The 23,372-nt window shown below is 39.3% G+C and overlaps 1 long non-coding RNA gene and 1 pseudogene across 1 annotated transcript; both read right to left on the bottom strand.

The window, feature by feature from the left end:
- Positions 1 to 13,913: 13,913 nt before the first annotated feature.
- LOC117165621 (very long chain fatty acid elongase 6 pseudogene) lies at positions 13,914 to 16,608 on the bottom strand (annotated as a pseudogene).
- Positions 16,609 to 18,610: 2,002 nt separating this feature from the next.
- Positions 18,611 to 21,771, bottom strand: LOC143304204 (uncharacterized). The gene is made up of 2 exons (XR_013060904.1): positions 21,326 to 21,771; positions 18,611 to 21,123 (listed from the first exon to the last, which is right to left on the bottom strand). It is a non-coding gene; the product is annotated as an uncharacterized LOC143304204 (long non-coding RNA).
- Between the last annotated feature and the right edge of the window lie 1,601 nt (positions 21,772 to 23,372).

Here is a 23,372-nt window from a genome sequence, read left to right as displayed (position 1 = left end):
ATGACGGCATGCAGATAGGTTGTGTTCGCGTCGCTTCGTACACTGTCCGTGTGTACAAACAGTACGCCACGAATGTAATCCAGATGTCTTCACGTGGGCAGACGCCACCCGCCACCCGCCACCCGCCACCCGCCACGAATGCAAGCATGGTTTTGCAACCCTTGAAAACGCAAAAGCCTGAAAAAGGGGCAGAGTGGTCAACCCCTAAAGATACTAATATAAGCGCTACACCGATAAAGCAAAACAGCCCAGAAATCAAGAAGCGGTCTGATGAAGAGAAGGAGGATACTAAAGAAGAATCGCGGCCAATACCCGACATAAGGGAACGAGCTAGCGATATGGAAAAGAGGGTCCTACCATTCTGCCACGACCCGAGCAACAAAGTTAACAAGGGCAAACCGCAACGATAATGCGTTACTTTAAGGATATGAGAGGATTTGTGGAGAATCTCCTGCTCCACAACTGTCATCTAGCCGGAAGGCTAGAACAAGCTAAAAGCTAAGAATAAGGAAACTGCGATATTAAGCGCTGTGAGTAAGTCGCTGGAAGCCAGCAAGCGGCTTAAAACGGCCGTTAAGAAAACAACGAAGGCCGAGTCAAAACAGCTCTCGTACGCGGAAAAAGTGAAGATGGCCAGCAATAAAGCGGACAAATGGCGGTAAAACCACCGAGAAATGTGGTTATAATCCGGTCGGAAGTTGAGGATGGTGAAATAAGAACCAGCGGAGAAGCGCGCGACGCGCTATTCGCGCTAGTAATCCCCCGTAAAGGGGGAATACAAGTCACAGCAGTTGAAAACAAAATAAGCGACACCGGCCTAATCGTGGAAACGACGAAGGACTGAAGCCGGAAGGACTGAAAGCGTTCACAGAGGATGTACAGAATACACACATAACGTACGGACATTCGGAGAAAAAATAAAATAATCAGATGACTCATGCGAAAAATCGTTCTTCACATAAGTGGATGAATATCTGAAAAATATTCGAAATTCGAACATCTTACACATGTTCGCACATTTATCGAGAAGTGAGTTGTGTATTATACAATTTTTCTAGATGTATTTTTCTATTCTAGATGTTTTTTTGTCACATAAATGTTATTAGGCCAGTTGCTGAACAAGAGCATAAAGATTCATCACTTTGAGCAGAGGCATATGCTTGTACGAGTTTAAAATAATCTTCTTACCATTGAAATCTATCCATAGTTACGCTATAAATTATAATACAATTTGTATATTGTATTTGTATTCAACAGTACATCTCAACTGAACAAATGTATTGCGTAACAACTATTTATCACTAAAGCGAAGATGTCTAACCCAATCGAATTTTATTGTCAATGTTAGTATTATTTTAGAAATGATATAAATAGTAAAAATGAAAAGGAAACAACTTTTAATTCTCTGATAATTTAATAAGAGGAGCATCTAACGCTCCTTTTCTCTCGATCTGTTTAGCAATAATTTTATTCACTAATTTTTCGAGAGCTTCCAATATGATCTCACTGCGCTCAAGACTGTCAATAGACAACGTGCAGAGAAAACTTTGATGCCTCATCTGTGAAATGCTGTCAAAAAGGCTTTAAGTGAAAACATACATACATGCCTGTATGAAAACTGCAACTGCTCATGAATTCAATTTCGACTCGGATTTGAGAATCCTATAAGATATCATTTTAAACTATACTAAATATATAGAGTATGCTGTCTCGCGTATCCTGAAGATATCTTTAAAATGACGGTCCTACCAAATTAAATTCAGACTGTTTTCTGAAACTGCTTAATCAAATGATGCATTGATTTATTTTTATAATAGTAAATCTGGGCATCAGAAATTTGCTCCGTCCATTTGAAAGTCCATCGAACTCGGTCTATTTATCACCGTTACGAAACATATATACTCTAGTAGGAACATTCCTAACACGATAATGCTTAGAGGAAAGCACGCCAGAATCGCTGTCTCTCAAATCCATTCAATGAATAAGAGACGAATGAAGATGCGTATTATAGTTATATGCAAGTATCCGTAAAGTGGTGTGAGACGTTCGAACAGGTTTGTTCGATGAAAATCAGCTACATACTCTGTTCCGGGTGAAGAAATGAGCCGCAAGTGGAAAAGGGTGAAAAGGGAAGGGGAAATAAGGAGAATACAAAGAGTTGATGAACGTAAGGAATGGAAGCTGAATCTCAAAATAAAGAACAAGAAAAAACAAGCTACTTACGATAACACGATTGCTAGTCATTTGTTCTCGATGACGATTGCCTATACCACCGCCCTTGTTGAATATTTTAGCAGTTCTAGTATATTTGAGCATATTATATTTATATTTCGATGCACACTACCTCTTCGACCGTTTATTTCCGTGATTATGACTGAGGAACAAACAGAAGATACTTATCGTAAATGAAATTTAAGCAAGAAGGAACTTTTTGCGATGTTAACTCCAAATGAGAAAATATGTATATATCAGTATGGATCATGACCTGCCTTTTTTTTATATTAAATGTTTTGAAAAGTTGTATTTCAAAGTATGGCATGGTTTTCGTCGAAGGAAATCGTTTCGTGGAAGGAAATAGTTTCAAATAGTGAAAGAGCAAAATTATATAACTCTGAAAGAATAATATAATTTAACATGAAAATATTAAAAAACTGAGTACATCGAAATATAATAGATATTTTACAAGGGAAGTAAAAATATAGGTAAATAAATATAAGTAAAAAAGTATAAGAAATCATTTATTTTTTCTAAAATATATTTTGTATATATTTTATCTTCTATTTATATTTCTTTACATAATTTTCACAATATATTTATGAATTAGATGTATTTTCATAACCTACTACTACCGTTCTACTAGCGAGTTTTCGCATGCTCAATGAGATATGCAGTATAGGAAGTGCATAAATATATATTTTTTATGTATCTTCAAACATGAACTAGAATATCGAGCATGTTATCATTTTCCTGTGGATTGTAAAATGATCAACCGTGGTTGATAAATTAACAAATTGTAAAAATTTGTCGATTTGTAGTACGAGTGCGGAGTGCGAGTAGTAACGATAGTGAACACACAATTGAATACCCAAACGACAAACTCCTGAGCTTTATACTTATTTTTACGTGGGTCCAAACTTTATCGATTCGATATAGGCTCTGATCGCTCTGGGTTATTTAAAATATATGTCGGGTTAAGATCGGAATTTTGGGCGCGTGACAACTCTTCGCGTGGACTAGCCATCGTTTCACAAAGCCGAGATTATATGTACGCGTATATACAAGACTATCACAAAGCTTAACAAATAATTAAGTCTAATGAATAATAAATTTGATGAACAATGAAGTTAATAAATAATAAATTATACGAATAATTAAGTTTAACAGATAATAAGTCTAATGAATAATAAGCTTAACGAATAGTAAGATTAATGAATAATATGATTTACGAATAATGAATTTAATGTACACTATTAACAATGTGTTTGTTGGGTTCAAACGAATCCACGGCCAACGAGATAACTCTTTACTAAGCGTAAAAATAATCTTAGGCGCAAAATACGATTGACGAAAATGCTCGAGGTGTCACTCTCCAAGGCAATCGCACGAATTTGATACGCACTCGTTAGAAGCATCGAGAAAGTTCCGAACGCCGTTGCTAGGCAGTTTCTGCTTGGAGTTTGGTTATTGATACAATGTATGTCCCATTGTATCGGCACCTCCGAGGTAACCTCACACGTGGCTAGGCCCGCTCTCGAGGCCGCATGCCGCCACAATCACACTTCTCGGAAAACCCATACAACCACTCGTCAGACCTCCGTTAGGCAAAACGTTTATCTCGTGACCGTGGCTACGTTCGGCGACCAATTGTCACCTCGAAGCCAATCTCGCTATCACTAATTTTAAACAATTACAGCTATAATAAAATCTAGGCTAAAGTACTAGAGGATGTTCCGAAAATTTCCAAGGAAAGACTTCGGCTTTCCTTTCATCTCCGACATATAGGTAGAGAAATAGGAAAGGATAGGGGAAGACGTTTGGATATAGTGGATTTGAAGTACAATTTCATTCGCAAAATATAGCGAACCAAGAAAGAACCGTGGAAAGATTTGGACATTTGTGCGCTTCATGTGACGCTGGAGAGAAGAAAAGAAAAAAGAAACGAGAGGGAAGAGACCAAAAGAATGAAAAATGAAACCTTTCTTCACAAAAGACAGAAAAGATTCACTATGCATATTATTCGCTTCGCCTTATCGTTATCCACGTACGCACGCACGCACGCACGCACGCACGCACATTCACGGTTTCACCTTATACACTTGTTGTCTACTATCGTATCATTTTACCGACCAGTAGCGGTTGAAAATCCTATGTACTGTCTACCTCTCACTCGGTCGCAGATACATCGTTGAAGCCAGTTTAGACTCTAGCTCTGTTTAGACTCTAGGATATCGCGCGGGAATATACGCGCTTTTTCTCATACCTATAGAAATGTTAACTCAAATTTGGCGAAATTACTTATAATATTTATATTGATATTTATTTGATCTATTAGAATCGTTTTTAGATTAATATTTATATAATATTCCATAATCCATACAATGATTTTCCTCAAGCAAATAATAATTTAATATTTTTTTAAAAGTGTGATATCGTCCAAAACAATCGCTTCTGTGTAATGGAACATTGCAAAATTTACAGACAAAACATATTCTACTTCTTTTCTTTTTTAATTGTGCAAATTCTACATTGGGGTTTTGGGGCTTTTTTACTCCGACGACTAGACACTATGTTTATAAGTTTATGTTTTCCGAAATTTGGTAGTCTTTGTGGGTGATCTAGTCTGGATGATCTGCTTGTCATATGTCTCATAAGTGTTTGCTGTACTAGATATTTCTTCGTCGTTTTCCTTTGATCCACAATCTTCTATCCACGAAATTATCACTTTTTGCAGGAAATTTTTTATATGTATTCTTATTCTATGGCCCATAATCATTCCCATTGGGGCCCCGGGAGCATCTTCTTTCGTCCCCTCGTAGTGGTGATCCCCACCGCTTGCCCTTCACCGTCGTTACTTCTGAGGTGATGGGCGTGATAGGTATTGAAGGAACACTCGAATATGTTTAACAATAAATATTTATTAACAAAATATATTCGGTGAGTATACTTGACGTAAAACTCGCGGTTATTAATTTCGGTTCGCGGTTCGCGGTTCGCGATTACAAGTTCGAACTCGGGTAGATTCGGGTAGATACGATTCGATATGCGCTACGAGTTCGGACGATGATTGCCTGAGATGTCGAGCAACTCGGATCAGTGATTGCTGCCAACTATCAACTATCAATTCGGACAGGCGTCTCGCGACTGACTTTCCGTCACGATGATGCTGGATAGGAAAAACTATGATGGGGTGTGTCTAAGGATACGAGATCATCGGATTCGTTTAGGAAAGCGTTGGTTCGGAAAGTGAGGGAAGTGGACGTCGTTGTTAATTGGCTAAATTTTGAGTTGGTGGTTGGAAAAGGATACTAACCATCCTTGAGAGAAAGATGCTAGTAGGAAGCGTCGTACGTGAGAAAAGCAGATTTCCCGTATCTTCCCGTAGTAGGTGGTAGATTTAGGGACTATTGGGATAAAGACTGTTTGTCTGTTTGAAGGACCTTAATTAACAAAATCCTAAGATTTGTAGCGGGCCCTTAGGTTAACTGAAAATATTCTGTAAGAATGTATCGGCATCTGGCAATCATCTTGTCTTGTATAGGGTCTTTGTGTAACGAGCCACGGGACAGAAACCGTTGGAAAGTTTGCTGTCGAGTGTCGCTACAATTCCTTCTGTTACTGCCCTCTTAGTACACATTCCTTGGTCAGCCGTTCCACCGTCTTCTGGAGATGACTGACCTCACTCTCCAGAAAGCGCACCGTCCTCCGCAGATATGCGCTGTCCGCGTGTTCATGTCCGTGAATCGGTTAGCTGTCCTTCTCGGTCCCTTCTCTTTCATCCGATTCCATCATTATATCCTCTTTCCGCGTGTCGTCGCCGCCAACGGCACCGTCGCGGATGCAGAGACGGCAGAGATCGGCCATTGTTGAGGCGACGGCGGAGGTGGTGGTGATGTCACGTAAAATAACAAAATAAAAAAGGAATTTGAGGTGAAAAATAAAAAAAGAAAACTTTGTTTTTTTTTCTAACATCAATACACTTTACAATCTACCTCCGAACTCTAGGCGTGACTTTCTAAGACTGACTCTTATGATTTTACTTTCGATCGGATCCGATTACTTTCTTTTGTCATCCCTCAACATCCTCACCGTCCATGCATTTGTTAGGCGTCCGCGATCGTTGCCACGTGCTCTTTCTTCTAGAACCTTCGGTGGAAGGACCGTTGGGATGTTGATGGTTCATTAGGCACTTCAGCGATATACATTGTCGCCGAGTGCCGCCACATCTTTATCTCTATCGTCAGTCCGTCGGATTTGAAGTATGCCGGTCGTGACAGTGACCACGTGCGCCGTTGGAGTTCAGCGCTGGACGCTTTCGCCCTCCGTGAGGCCAACCTTGACCCAGTAATCTTCCGGTATGATCGCTTGCCGAGCGCGTTCACAACGGTCGAAGAGGAAGAACACGATGACATTTCGTCGTCGAATTGTTGCAAAAATTCCAACTCTGCGTTATTTGTAAAAATCTGTTTCTGCTTATTACTTGCGAGAAGAATGGAGTTTCCATACATGGATCAGTTGACCAATAGTCGTAGAGAGCATTCATTTTTACTTGTCTCGTTAGAACTGCTAGGCCTTAAAATTTCTTTTTTTCTGTTCATTTCTTTGTTTTTGATGTAATTTTGTATTTATCTATAACTTAATAATGATACCTATTCGGTTCTCTCACCAGATACTCATTAAAAGAGTCATTTCCAATGAATAAATTTGCACTGCCTAAAACACATTCTGGAGAATTCGGCATGATTTTTATGTCGGGATGTCGTGGGACGACGACGCACTCAGTGCACTCCGCTTGTTTTCTTTTTTTTTTTTTTTGTACGTGGAGAAATACTCGTGGACACTCCACCTCTGCGGCAGCAGCAGAGCAGCGTCGGTCTCTTACCGACTAAAATTCCACGGTGGTCATCCTGACGTTTGACAGAAGTGTTCCCGGGGTCTCTCATGAATTACTAACAGTGCACTCCTTGCACTCCGATCCTTTTGATCGAGCCAACAATGCAAATTCCCTAACCGATTAATTTGTCGCTAGGGGAGGCCATCGCCCCCGAGGAGACCGCGCGAAGCAGATCTTCGTCCCTCTCGCCCAATATGTGCTAATAATGGGAAGAGAAACACGGAGACCATAGGTGTTTTCTATGATTGAAAACACCGTAATTAGCACAACGTTTCGGCTGCGTCAGATCACTAGTTAATGCAGAGAACGGTCGTTGTGAATCCAAAATGTCTTGGGCAAAATCCGCGTTAATCGTGTGCTTGATATTCTTGTTCGTTGATTGTAACTGCCAACGGATACTTTTATTCCGATTTCAAATATCGTACAACTGCGAAGTTATCAGAGAAGAGAATATACAAACTTTAAAATTCTCACCTTAAATGTATGCGGAGTCAATCGTGTTCTATTATACAATTCGGCGGTTAATCGAACTTTGGCACTTATTTCGCTTGGGCAACCTTCGTAGTTAACACTTATAAATTTCGTTTGAAACAATTATTCGAGAGATAACTGGCAGAGTGACGGTGTAAACACTTCTATCGAAAGATGGTAGCTCTTGTTAATACTTATAAATTTCTACTAACTTGATTCCGATTAAGACAAACTGTAGTTAATACTTATAGATTTCAATTGAGACAGACTGACAGAGTGGAGGTGTAAACGCTTCAATTGACCAAATGGTAACTAACTTGTGACAAAATGTGAATATCGTAATTGCTAGCTTAAGCTGAGGTTTCGTTTTTTTGGTTGTCTTGTTTACGCTGTGTCTTAATTTCTCATATTCCCTTTTACCTGAGGAAACGCGGGTGCTGCTTATCTTCTGCTGAAGTTTCGTCTTCTTGATTATCCTATTTACACCGCTTATTGCATAACCTGAAGCGTCTGTCGTAAAGTTAAAGGGTTTGGAAAGATTCGGACATTGCAGAATAGGTTTTGTCATTAGCGCTGTTTTTAAATTGTTAAATGCATTTTCTTGATTCTCCGACCATTTAAAGGTGATGTCTTTGTTCAATAGTTGTGTTAATGGTTTTGCAATTTTGGAAAAATTAGGTATAAATCTTCGGTAGTATCCCGCTAGTCGCAAAAACTGTTTGATATTTTTTGCTTTCTTTGGTCGTGGAAATTTCGATACGGCTTCGATCTTCTGTGGATCGGGTTTTACACCATCTTCACTGATTATGTGTCCCAAATAACTTCGTGTCGTAGGAATCGGGTTGCAATCGCAATTTGGCTTCCTTTAGTATTTCTATTAACTCGTTAAATTTAATTTCGTGTTCGTGAGGAGATCTTGAATAAATCACTATGTCATCCAGATTGTTCACAGAGAGTATAGTTTCAAAATTGAAATAATCGTTCTTGCTCAAGATTTAATGAATTGTCTGGAATAAAACAACTCTATCAACTTTCGATCTATTTCGTTCACAATTGTTCGCTGTATCAACCAGTGATTACGGTGTTTTCAACGCAAAAAACAAAACATATCTTATTAAATAAAATATAAGAATATAGACAAAATCACTCCAATAAAATAACACCCGCTGGGAACACATTTAGGCATATATACACACATGAACAAATAAGGCACTGTTACCAAGTAAAGTCAAAATCCACACACGGAGCATCCGGATACATCTCACGAAACCTATTTAAACACCATGAGAGTACGTCCGGACAAGTACCCCCCTGACCTGAGGAATGGTGGCGTAGGTAAGCCTCCATCACTTGATCAGGGATCTCCTCCCAAAAACGAACCTTGGCACAGGCATCTGTATCAACCACTTCGATCGAAGGAGAACTTGGCGGCAACTGAAGGGTGTCCTCATCGGAGAAGGTTAGATCAATAACCAAAAGGATCACCGAGACTCGACGATGGGGCTGGAGCCACACTATTGCTACCCTCTGTGGAAGACGATCCCTCCAGCCTCCTTAACCTCTGCCCACGAGCTTTTGCGCCGCCACGACGACCACGTTTCCTAGAACGTTTCGGAGGAGGTTTGAACGGCCTACGACTTTTTTTCTTCTTCTCACACTAAAATAAAACACACAAGTTTAAGAAAACGAACAACAATACGAAACAGGATGAAGTCAAAACAAATTAAAATAATACATACTTCTACAGCTTCAGACATATCAGTATCCATGATCCAACATAACCTGTATTCATAAGGGAAAACATGAAAATGCAATAAACAAAATCGACACTACCAATCATACAAAATATCGAATAATCAAACACTATCAAAATCACTTATTACTATGAATTAATGCATATTATTACCTAAAAGGAAAAACTAACCTAAAAACTCGCCAAGCAAATCAAACTCGCCAAGCAAATCAAACTCGCCAAGCAGAACAAACTCGCCAAGCAAATTAACAATTATTACAAACTACCACTTGGCGCCACCTCCTATGGAATGAAGTATTAAAAACTTGCCATTGGAATTTTAATAATTCTTGGGGAACATAGGAAATAGAGCGTGTTACACGTGCAAAGACTCGACAAACACTAAGTTGCCACACGCCTTGTACGTTTCATTGACATGAGCAAGGAAATTACCAAATACATCACAAATGCAACCTCAGCAAGGACAAAGCTGCCACGCGCCTGGCACGTTCCACTGGCATCAGTAGGGAAGGCCTGGGAAGCATCGCAGACGAAACATCAACAAAATACGAGCTACTACAATATCTACATTTTATCACGCACCTCGTATGTCACTAACACCAAACGAAACATGAGAAATTAAGAAGACGAAACTTCAGCAGCATCTACGTGTCTCAAGGATGTGCAAAATTAAAAATAGCGTAAACAAGATAATCAAGAAGACGAAACTTCAGCAGACTCCGTGCGTCCAAAAAAAGGTGAGATAATCAAGAAGACGGAACTTCAGGCGGCGAGGCGAGGTTCTCAAATTCTTTAATTACTATTGTAGGTGTGATAAATTCGTAATCTTTCGATGTGGTATTTATTATTCTTGTATATCCTTGTCCCTTATGGTTCTTCGCACCTACATTACCAAAATAGACTCCCTTGATTGGCTCGATTTTGGGAATAAATCCCTCTTTTATCTCCAGATTTGTAATGTTAATCGAACATTTGTAATGGTACCGAACTTCGTTTCCGCACGATTATCTTTTCTCTTGTATCGAAGGGGATATAAATATTTCCCCACTTACATGCTTTCGCTCGTAATCCAAACGAGCCTTGCATCCTGCGAAAAATTCGGATCCTAAGATTCCATCTTGATCGATCAGCAATGAGTCAACTACGTGAAAAATAACTTTTTTTTTTATAATTATTATTATTAACGTAGAGGAAATCCGCACGGACACCAGGTCGCTTCTGGGGAAAAGCGGCGTGGTAATGCCGGACTCCAACCGACTAAAACCTCCACGATGACCGTCCCGGCAGCGGTCGAATAGGAAGAGCATGACGACATTTCGTCGTCGGATCTCACCGCCCCGCCGCGATTGCGGCGTCGCCGCATCCCATCCCGTGAGGGTCCCGGGCCGACGGTCATAACGTCGAGTTCCTCCAACCCTCTCCGAGACCCCCCAGTTCGTGTGTCCCCTTCGCCAGACGCATGAGCGTGTTCGGGGGCCTGGCGGCCCACCCCCGGACGGTCACGGTTGCTCGATGACGACTCGGGGCCCGTTTTACAACCCGCGGCTGCGCCGGTACTATGGTATCCCTCCCCTGCGCTGTAAACGATTTTTTGGTTCGTTTCTCTGTCCATTGTGATTCTGAAGTCGCCGAGGTCGTCAACAAGGGTTTTCATCCTGGTGCCACTCACTCTTTCGCACCCTGCCCCAGCAAAGGCCGGCGCAGGGTGACGGGGAGCCCCACAAGAAGGTGAGGTGAGTGGTCTTGGCAGATACGGGCCCACCAACTTCTCCGAGGTTCTTCGCACCGGATCGGCAAACTGGCGAGGGCCGAAGACGCCGACCAGTCACCACCCGGCTATAGGAGAACATTAGATTCATCGTGGTTTCCCGATGGGACCAGGGCGTGGTCCTACGCCCTGAGAACCCGTAGCCGCCTCGTGCTCCCCACGTGAAAAATAACTGGATTTCCCACAACCTGCATTACGATTGCATGATTGCTGCAGCATGATTGCTGATTCGGATAAGGCAGGTTTCTTGATGACATTGATTTCTGATCCGGGGTCTAATAGTAAATTTGTCTTAGTTTTTAAATCTGGGAAAATTATTCTAGCGGTGGGAGTACTTGGAGTTTCGTTTATTTTTATTGAAATAATCCGGAGAGGTCGTCGTCCAAATCTGAGTCCGGCCGAACATATCCTTTAATTTGTTCCCGAAATCGTTCAAACTGTTTAGCTAACTGTCCTGTATGGCGAGGAACGCGTGTCCGCGAAGCTACGCCGCGAAGCTTACAGAAACCTGATGCCGCGGAATCATGTTTCGTGCGCGCTCGCATGCTCTTAAATATTGAAATACTGAGGGTCGATATCTGACGAATATTGGTACTGAATCGATCGCGTCTTTTAACTTAATTGGTTGGGGGCTACCGTCTGTCGGTATTGTCACCTAGGGAATTATCGGCGGTGATGCGGGTGTCTCGATTTCCTTTTTTGTCTTGAGTGAACGCATGTCGTCTTTTAATTCATTGATTTTTGTACTCATGTCGGCTATTACTCGTAAATTCGCATCGCATTCGCATCTCGCGTCTCCCCTATCTTCCGGTAGTTGGGACAAAGACTGTTTGTCTGTTTGAAGGACTTTAGTTAACTAAACCTTAAGATTTATAACGGGCCCTCGGGCTAGCCGAACATGTACTGCGGAGACACATCGACATCTGGCAATCATCGAAGAATAGGGTCTGCGTGTGGCGAGCCACGGGACAGAAACCGTTGGAATGTTTACTGTCGCGTGTCGCCACAAATATTTCTTTTAAGGAGAGCTATAGAATTACTCCATACCTTTGTTAAACAAAGCGTTCATCCCGTGACCGCGGCTACGTTCGGCGACTGACTGTCGCCTCAAGCCCAAGCTCATTATCACAACTCTCGAACAATTACAATTGGACTGGGTGACTGCAATTATTTAATTACAGCTATGGTAGATTCTGAATTACAATGTTACGGGATTTTCCCAAAATACCAAAGGGAAGGCTCCGGTGTTCTTTCATCTCCGACATATTAATAAGGAACCATTTGGCTGAATAACGAAAAAACATATAAAGATTTCTTTAGATTATGTGACGCGGTCAAAATCAAATTTCAGGAGTTGAATTTAAAAACATTTTGTCCCTATGAATTCACAACCTCCCAAAGCTTCGAAATCCACACATATTTCTTCCTTCAGATGATTCTGTGATTACATTAGGGTTGTGAAGACATATTTTAAGTGAAACTAATTGTTTTAACTCGTAATTATTGTTAAAATAAGAATATTTAATGACAATTAATTGTTATTAAAAAATGTATAGGTTTCACTAATTGCTATTAATTTTTACTAACTAAAAATATATTTTTAGCATAAGAATATTTAATAGCAAATAATTTTTAATAATTTTTATTGGGTAAAAATTAACTCTTAAAATAAAAGTATTTAATAAAAATTAATAGTCACTAATTCGGCTGCAGTGGTCGGATCGCAAAACAGCTTCCAAGCCAGTCAAATGCGTGTGTCACGTCGAAGACAGAAGAAATCATGAAACCAATAGATCGCTGGTGATCTCCTCTCCTCGCGTCGCAGTAAATATATTCGTACGTTTCACGAATAACGTGAAGGAATTGAACTTCGTATAAGATGATGGAAATTTTATTGTATAAATCCAACGGAGTGACGGTTCAAAGTGTTACAGAATAATTAACAGAATAATGTGTTGAGCGCTAATGTAGGAGGGTTTTTATATGGAGGTTTTAGTCCCTTTGGAGGGGTTATCGTCCGATGTATATCAGAGGCGGCTATTCAGTTGCTGTTTTGTTATTATTTCGATAGCTGTGGCATGCAGGATGTTTCGTCTACTTTATTACTGTTTCTGAGCGGGTGACAGGTGCATCAGACGCAATGCAATACTTGAAACTTGCTTGTTGAAAAATAGAAGCAGTGCTGTCCATGATATTAACGCTGTGGTATATGTGTCAACACAAACATGGCATACATATGTTGGAACTAGTGCGGCTATGGATATCGCCCATGTGATTCGAGTTTTAACAAACGTAGCCGCGTATGGCGCGGGGGTACCGGAAGAAATCCGTCCTTAATTAAAGCCTTAATTAAAGCTTACCGTCACACCGACGAATATTTTTTCCTCGATTCTGAAGTTTCATAAGGCTGCTTTTTAAAATATTGTAACAAACTAAAAAGAAAGCACTGTTTGCAAAAATTTTATCATTTCTTTAATTTTTGTAGTAATAACTCTTAAATTCATAATAAAACTAGTAGATGATTTTATATAGACGCAATGGGAAGGTTATCAATTCTTCACCGGTAGTGTGTATTTTACAAAACAATGAGTATAAGTATTTTCTTACACCATTAGAATATGTAATACCACCAGAAAACGGCGGTATAATATACATATATATATACGTACATAGACAGTTCGAATGAAAATAGAAAAACGTTTGAGAGGCGTTCCCTACATACTAAACAAGATAATAATCAATATTGACACTTAAAAATAGCAGAAAATATTCTAAGGCTCAATAAAGATTTTGAACTAATGCATGATCCATTTTTTAATATCACTCGTACTTTATTCATACAAATTGTTATGTATTCTATGGCTTCTTTCAATATATATAGTTTCATAGTTTTATACGTACGACAATAAATATGTCAACCCTATAATTCATTATTATAAAAGTATATCAGATTTGCCGGCGAATCTGTGTTTAATATTTTTTTTACTATTAGATGATTCAATATTAGATACGTTAATATTACCCGAATATTTACACATTACATTTTCAAATATTATATCGCTTCCGTTCTTGTTCCAGTAAGGTTTTGTCACGTTATCGGAAGAAGGAAACATTACAAATAAAAGAGACCAAAAAATTTCTTTGGAAATCGTTTCATAAGTAAACAGATTAGGGATATATGTGTTTCCAGGACGAGATTTATTAATTCATTCGTACTATAGTTAACGATAATATTGTTAAGATATTAAAAATTTATTTCTGATTTAGTGTGCGAGATTTACTTTAATTCTATTTCTTCATTTTCATTCATTCACAATCAATCTTTACAACTTTGCCTTCACAAAGGCTTGAGAGAACTATATTCATCAAATTATTTCTTGACGTCCATATCCATCACATGAGATTTTGATAAAGTTTTTCTTAAGATATGTCACTGAAAAGCATCCGTAAAAAAGATTTAAAAAATTTTTCACCTGCTCTACATAAACTTCAGCTTGTTATAACTTGCAGATCTATTGGGCTAATCCTTCTTTCCAATTTTTTTTATGTGTTTGTTAGATAAATAAGCCTGTTGGAAGAATCTGGCAAATAAAATGAAATAGCTGAGGTACATCAGCATAGCAAGTTTGATGTTCAAAGGCGTAACGTGACATTCAACTTGGGCACTGTGTACATAGTAGTAAGCTGATGCAGTTAAAATGCAACCCACAACCATTTGTGATAGCTGTAGCGTAGTAACAAACATGGCGACCCATTTTGGTATATTGAACCGCATTGCTTTCAGAGCATAATAGGAGTACATCCAGGCATGAACGAAAGAGTTTACCAAGCCAAACCACTTGCCATTTCCTGTGGCCTCTGCATAAGAGAACCAGGTATAGAGAAGGACTGTTACGTGATGGTACCAATGTAGAAAAATCAACGGTTGCTTTCGTAACACAATGAAGGCTGTGTCGCCAAATTCTACTAGCTTCGATAGGGCAAAGGTCCACGACCAAAAACCGAAAACTGGATCTTGAGTAAGATGGCTGGAAAGAATATAATTACATTTCTATTATGATATAATATTTTGGAAATATTGTTATATGTTATGAACATGATATATAAATTGAAGTTACATAGTGTGTTTCTTAATATCTGTCTGATGTTGTGTATTTTTCATATTACAAACAATTTACTTTTATGTTGGAAGTGGCTGAATTTATTTCAAGTATAGTACAATAATAACAAATGCAGTTATTTTTGTTATAATATCAAAAATAAAAATTTCCATTTATCCATATTTTATACATTTCTTTGAAGTTTCTCAATTTTCCACAGCATCGAACAACATTTTGCAATAAAAGTTAACAAAAAGACGCGAATTTCTAGTATTAAAGAAAATTTGCAGATAAAATTAAATTATAGATTAAAACTGTTTAGCTGAATTCCTTGCTTGTAGACAATTGCTACGTTTAAACTGTCTTTCTAAACGTAATAATTTCCGGGATATTCCGTAAAATATGTTTTCAGTCTCAATTTTGCAGGATATTTTTGCTCCTTCGACATGGATTTTCCCGTGTAAAGATAATATGTGTCAAATATATTACGAATCCCCTGTTAGATACGTATGCTATCGCAAGGCGGATTGAGCATGTACAGATACTTTTAGCATAAAATCAAATTCTGTATGCATTTACATTTAAAACGTTTCGGGCTAATATTATTAAAAAGAACAGTTTTTAAGGTAAATGAAGTTTTATTATCTATTATTCAACACACATCCCTTCCTTGTCATATTTTTTTGAATTGCTTCTACAGTATTGAGTTGATGTAATGACCCACTTGAGAGGCTCGAATTGCTTGACTGACTATTCCCTCTTATGTTTTTCCGGAGGAAAGTTTGGCGTGGGTGTGCCCTTTGAACGAAGAACGCGGATTCGTTGTTCACACTTTTCGTCAAGGAAGTGAGGGTAACCATCCGCGATGCCGATTGGTTATGAGCCATGCTAATGAAAAAGGATATGAGGTAGTCTCCCACCAACGTGGATCGGGGGGTGACTTCGTTCCTGGGGAAAACCAGTCCTTTTCGATAAACATGTGTTCGGTATTCCCATTCGGTGACTACACGCTTTCTCCGTGATTTCTAAGAGCCTAATAAACTCAAGGACTTTTCCGAAACCCGAAAATAAACTGAAAATACTTACTTCTAGACAAACAGTTTGACTGGCAAACATGTGGAAACAATGAAGCCAAAGTTGACGGTTTATGGTGGGTCCTTGAGTTTATTGAGGGCCGCTGGCTGCCAGGTAGCGTCGGCTGGAGTACAGCTGTTCCATGCGACGTAACAGCGTGGGAAGCTAGTAGCGCTGTGTCGTCAGCAAATGTTGCTATTGTTATCTCTGTTGATGTTGGTAAATCGGTAACAGTGTAGATGGAGAACAGCAGGCGTCCGAGGACACTACCTCGGAGTATGCTAGATTCCATTGGGAACGCTGTGGAAGTGACGTCTAAGTATTTAACCATGAGTTGTCTATTGGTTAGGTAGGACTTTAAGATGGAGTAGTTGGTGTGTGGTAGGACTTTTTTAAGTTTGTATAGTAGTACTTCGTGTCATACTTTGTCGAATGCCTGTTGAATGTTTAGGAATATCGCTGAGCAATATTTTTTCTTTTCAAGGGATTGGTTGATAATGTGTGTTATGCGATGGATTTGCTCTACTGTTGAATGCTGTTTCCGAAAACCGAATTGATGATCTGGGAGTATTTTCAAATCCCCCAAGAGTGGAAGGAGTCTATTCGTTAGCATTTTCTCGAATAGTTTTGACAGGATAGGTAAAAGACTAATTGGGCGATAGAAGCAGAGTTTCATATATTGGTTTTCCGAGTTTAGGGATGAGAGTAATCAGTGAAATTTTCCAGGCCTTAGGAAAGTATTCAAGGCGAAGAATTGCGTTAAAAATCGATGTGACGAGTGCAATCCCTTTTATGAGAAGTTCATTGATTGCTCTATTGCCTATTAGGTCATGCCCCGCTGCTTTCTTGGGGTTTAGGCGACTGATTGATTCTATAATCTCTGCAGAAGTGAAGGGTTCAATAGGAGGAGACATTTAGAAGGGAGAGTGCAGGTGTTCAGTAATGTCTGCGGCAGCTTTGGAGGAATGGGGTTTAAATACTTTAGACAAGTATTTAGCAAACAGGTTGGCTTTACCTATAGGGCTACACGCCCATCCACCTTGCGGATAGCGGATTGATGGGATTATTTGCGGGGAGCGCGTGAGTTTCCTGGAAGCCCTCCATAGTGAGTAGTTGGAGTCAGCTGTGGGGGACAAATTGGCGAGATATTTATGAAAACAGTCGTTTTTATAATTTTTGATGATTGTGATTGGCTTTCTAGTTGCGTTGTTTAGTTTGCGTTTGTTATCCGGTGTTCTATGGGACTACCATACTCTTCTTAGTCTACGTTTTTCTGCTATTTTTTTAAATATGTAATGGGGATATTCACGTTTGCTGATAGAAGTCTTAGTAGGTGTGGAGGAGCGGATAGCGTTTATTATGCTCGTGTTTAAGTATTTCGTGACTGCTTCGATATCTTCATTAGTTTTTAGTGAAATTAAGGCTGAAGTTGAGTCATTAAAGACTTCTCTAAAGAGCTGCCAGTTGGTGAGTTGATTATGAATAAAGCCATTAGGTGTATTCTCGATACTTGTTGAACTGACTGTTGCTATCACGGGCGAATGGTCAGAAGAGAGATCAGCCGAGGAGTTGATTTGGACATATTTTGGCGAGATATTTTTAGTTATGAAGAAGTCAAGTAAGTCAGGTATTTTGTTAGTGTCAGTGGGCCAGTGTGTGGGTTCATATGTGGTGAAGTAGTCGAGATTGTTGGTGATTATGCTGTTTAAGAGATTTTTGCCTCTTACTGTGACCTCTGCCCCATTGGGTAAGTTTGGCGTTATAGTCTCCTCCAGCTATGAATCTATTGCCCAGAGTGCCAAGAAAGTTATCAAAATCTTCTTTGGCGATGGAGTGTCTGGGAGGGCAGTATACTGCTGAAGTGGTGATTGTACCATGGTAGTCTTCTATTGCTACGTTTGTTGCTTGGAGGTAATCTTTCTGGAATGATGGAAGTTCGTAGTGCTTAATGCTGGATTTGATAATGATTCCGGTGCCACCGTGGGCCTTTCCGCTGGGATGTTGGGTATGGTAGAAGTTATAACCATTTATTTTCAGATAGTTTTTGTCGGTGAAGTGGGTTTCAGATACGAGCATTACGTCGACTTGCTGTTGCTTTAGGAAGAGTTCTAGTTCGAATTTGTATTGAGCTAGCCCCTTGGCATTCCAAAGAGCTATGCGTCTTGATTTTATTTTGCGTCGGGGCGTATTAATTTATCCATGGTGAGTGTTAATAGTGATAGCAAATTATTTATTTGTTCAGATTGTTTTTCTATTAACTTTTCAACTCTAATGTCACGTTGATTCGGGATTATTTCACATTCCGCACGTAAGGTGAGAGATTCGTATTCCAATTATGATCGTTATTACAAAATTTATTAGAAACTGACAAAGTAACGATACAGAATGTTATAACAGAACAGAATAGAATGTCGAGTACTGACTTGGGAGGTTTTTTTATATCAAGGGGTTGGCTCCTGTGGAGGGGTTATCGTTGGATGCCGGTCACATAGGGATCCTGTTACTGCTTAGTTACTGTTTCGATGGCTAAGGTATGTGAGAGATATGATTATCCTATTGCTGCATTCGCGGGGCCACTGTGACACTAGAGACGTTGTCTGTGTTCTATGAATTGGAGACATTATTTTGAGAATGGTCCCTGTGGTTATTTGGATTATTTTGATTTCCTTGTACTGTTTGGGAGTAGTATAGGAGATTGAAGTAGTAGTGAATTTCGGAAGACTGGGTATTTGATTGGTTGTCTCTTTGGCTCTAAGCTTGGGATACTTATTTATACATAAGGTTTTGTAGGCTGAGCGGCCTTTGTAGTTAGCAGAATGGTCACCTTGACAGTGGATGCACTTCGTTGGGGTTTCCGGTGATTTAGTGCACTGGTCAGTGGGGTGTGTACCTGCACATTTAACGCAGCGGATTTATATGCAATCGCTTCCTCTGCAATGTTTGCATTTTTCAAAGCTTTTGTTCATGCAATAGCTCTAGTGTTTTGTTCTCGTGTTTTCGTTCTAGTTATCCTAGTTGAACAAGTTTTGAAGTGTCCGTACCTGTGTAACGTCAATTCACATCAGAGACCAGGCCACACACCACGGACAGGATGGCACCCAGATGTCTGCATATCCTTGGCGCGTGCCCTCAGTAGTCTTAAGTACCCACCAGGGGTCTTGGCATTTTCATAGTTAAGGTCCTTCGGACCAAGCGAGTATTTCTTGTCTTAGATTTCCCTTTACGTTTATTGTCTACCACGTGTTAGCCTAGAAAGTTGGTTTCCTTCACATCTGACATGTTCCGTTGGCAACTTTCTCGCGAGAGCGGCTAAAACCCTTCCTGGTCCACCAACCGTCCTATTATCCAATCGGAGACGGTATCTACTGCCCTCACTTCCTTAACCAAAATTGTCATCAACAAATCCGATAGTCCCGTGTCCTTAGACACACCCACCCCTAGCTTTCCTCAGACACAGTATCGTCAGTAAAACTTCACTTATTCTGTATCCTTAGAATAGTCAACATATCTATATCGGTCTCTACCCTTATAAGTCGCGTACTTAATATATTGTTGTAACTAAGTCTTACATAACGTGGTTGGAGTGAATTGTGATTTATGCTAATTCAGTGCATGTTACATTGTGATTGGTGAATTCACAATAAAGGTTGATTAAAACAAAGTTAATTGTTGTGTTACGACTCAACTATATTTTATTTCCACCAACCAACCCTAAAAATTACGTGACACCTGCCTGTTCAAATGGATCGAATAGAGCATTCTCTCTTCCTCCGAAGATGGTTGTATTTCATCTTCACTCAATATGTTGCGTCGTGCAACACTCTACCTGGACCCGGCCATACACCGCGGGCCAGACAGGCCCCAGATGTCCGCTCATTCTTACGGCGTACCCTCAATAACCTTAAGCACCCGTCATAAATCCCACTAATTTGCTTGCTAAGGTCCTTCAGACCCAACAAACATCTGTTTTCTGAATCATTTCTAAAGATTATTGTCTACCACGGCTTGACAAGGGAAAGTTGGGTTTTCCCACGTACGATGCTTCCTAATAACAACTTTCTATCGAGAGCAGCTAAGACCCTTCCTAGTCCACCAACCTTCGTTTAACCAATTAACAACAAATCCGATGGTCCCGTGCGCTAGACACACGCATCCTTAGCTTTCCTCCGCTACAGCATCGTCACCGAACATCACTGATTCTTCAACCTTCAAACATACAACATCCTTCGACCGGGTCTACACCCGAAGATCAGTCAGTCACTTATCTTATACATACGCACCAGCGTAACTATCTTCTTCACAAAGTTGTTGGAATAAACTGTCATTCACACCTTGTTACATCAGTGTCATATTCAATTAACCACCTCTATTATCCTAATCGAAATAGGGGATCGATCATTTCGTGGCGTCGATTATCTAATCGTGACGGGAATTTACGACTCCCGTTGGCGTGCTTCCTCGCGATCGCGTCTCTCCGCGATCGAAACACAATGTCATAGATCTGTTTTGCCGCTTTTTAATTTCTTGTTTCTGAATATTTGCTTGAAACTTTTTCACTTCAGGGAATGACTCATCTTCTTCTTTTAGCTGATGCATCTTCGTGTTTTCACTCTGTGAAAAAGTTCTCTTTCTATTACTATTTCTTGTTGTCATTGAACACTTTTCTGGCTGTATTGCATCTTCTCTTATAGGGAATGTGTCTGTGAAGTACCCGCGATTTTCCTTGAAATTGTTTCGCTTAAAACACTTTTCTCATTTACTATGTTTTGTAGGGCTTTGTGTTATTTCTTCTTCTGAGCTACTTCTAGCACTTTTCCTTTTTTTTAGATCGGTTTTCACGTTTCCTCTAAAAATGTAGGATATATTTAATTACGTTATAATAGAATTTATATGCACAATGTACATACATTGAGCGATTAGATTTCAACATATTAATTAACCGATATCAAGCATTATTAAGTACTATATATAAAGGTTAGTATTGATCAGTAACATGAGATTCGGGGTAAGATTAAAGATATTAAATTTCATCATAATATGATACAAACATTTACATTACTGTCATCGTCACGAATTAATGGCTTTCGTAATTTTGCAACAAGTGACATTGACTGTTGTTTTTTAATATTAATTGCAGCTTTCCTTCAACCCTCTCTTTTTGCTCGGCTCTTCAAAACTTTTGGCGTAGTTGTAGTTGAAGGGCCAGGTTGTGGTGTTTGAGCAAAGTATCTCCAAAATGGTCGTTAACAGATTTTTTAACACCCAAGCAACGTATATTCAATATATCTTTGGTAATTAGTGCTTTAATCCGATTCTTTGATGTAGTGCCGATATTCCTACAACCGATAAATCTACAAATAAATTCTTTATAAGTGTAGTATCGTGGAAAGAAGGGCCTGTGGTGGCACTCGATAGTTAAATAGCACCACTCGACACTAACTAGTGTCGGACGACGAAGTGGTTAGCGCCTTAGGTTACGAACGTAGGAGTCCGATTTTTCTTCCACGGTACAAAAAATGAGGAAAAGAGCGGCCGTACCCAGCAGCGACCTCTACAGCGCTGAGCACAGCTCAACGATACTACATAAGTATTTAATATATACATTAAACTATAGTTTGTAATAATACATACCATAATTTAATATTGTGGTTGAAATTATGACATATGTAACAATTAATACAAACACTTAACTTGGAAGTATATGTAAATTATTTTTCAAAAAAAATATTTATATGAAACAATAATAAAATAATGAAGTAACGTTGAGAATAAAATCTAGTTTAATTACAAATATATGCACTGTTAACAATACCGTTCTTATCAATTTTATTAAATTTACAGTGAAGCTTGCAATTACACTAATGTCAATGAATATTAACGTATATGTTTATTATTACACCAAATAAAAGTGAAAGTACTCTAATGAAAAATACAATATACTTTAATGGAAATAAAACAAGTGAAGCGTTTATTAATATTATTATACAGTACTATATTATATTATTATAATATTTATTAATATTTACTTACCTTTTACGTTTGCATAAAAACTACAAAATTGTAAATATCAACTTTTATAACAGAGATAAAACAAGTCACAGAAATTCGTGTCTTTCAATGGCAAAATGCGTTAAAGGAAGGGAAACGATAATCTCCGTTTCGCGTCACAAGCGGGACTGTGCCAGTTTTGCTCCTTGAAAGTACATGTAGCGGTACATGAGCTAGAGGACAATTCAAATTATGTTGTTTTTTTGCCTCGGAGTATCAATATCGTTAGGACATACATAATGTAGCAATAAATAAACTCCGAACAAAACTATGTTGCCGCTACGTGCAACTGTCGAACGAAGACGAATTTGAATTTTCCGATTCTCCTCCGACCAGTTTATACTGTACCAGTTTAAACGGACGCAATCGTAAAGAGTTATCGATCATGTAGTGGATCGTGTGAGGATCAATAATGTAGAGAATACGAGAAATTGCTGCTGCAACGCCTCAAATATATTTAGAATAAATAAAATAAATACGAATAAATATAAATACCGTCGAGAGACGCTCGTACAAATGTATTCGCGAAGCTAGGGTATGGTCGCTTGCGAAAAACTCGATAACTATAACTCGGATGACTCGGATAATAACTCGTAGATATTGATCGATAATTCGTAGGTACTCGGTATATACAAACTCGCGATCACGTCCGTTTATTTATACTGGGGGAGGGGGGGGGGAGTCGGAAAATTTGAATTCATCTTAGATCGACGATTGCCCATAACGGTGACTTTGTTTTGTCCGGAGTTTACCTATCGATATGTTTCGTGCGTCAAGGCGATGTCCGTGTTCCGAGGCACAACAACATGAGTCGCTCTCGATCCGCCACGTCCTATGACTCTACCGACTATCTACCGAGTATTGATCAGTTACTAACGAGTTATGAGCGAGCGGTTATACACTGTCTTAGCGAATCCGTTAATACGAGCGTCTTTGCGAACATTATCTGTTCTTATTTATTTAATCATTTTAAAATATACTTGACGGTTTCTACAACGGGCAATCTCGTCTAATAAATCTCTCGATTAACCATCCTCTACACACAAG

Source organism: Bombus vancouverensis, unplaced genomic scaffold (genome assembly GCF_051014615.1).
Source record: "Bombus vancouverensis nearcticus unplaced genomic scaffold, iyBomVanc1_principal scaffold0026, whole genome shotgun sequence".
NCBI classification, from domain to species: Eukaryota; Metazoa; Arthropoda; class Insecta; order Hymenoptera; family Apidae; genus Bombus; species Bombus vancouverensis.
Note: the sequence above shows the minus strand (reverse complement) of the source record. Positions and strands in the feature narration are given on the sequence as shown.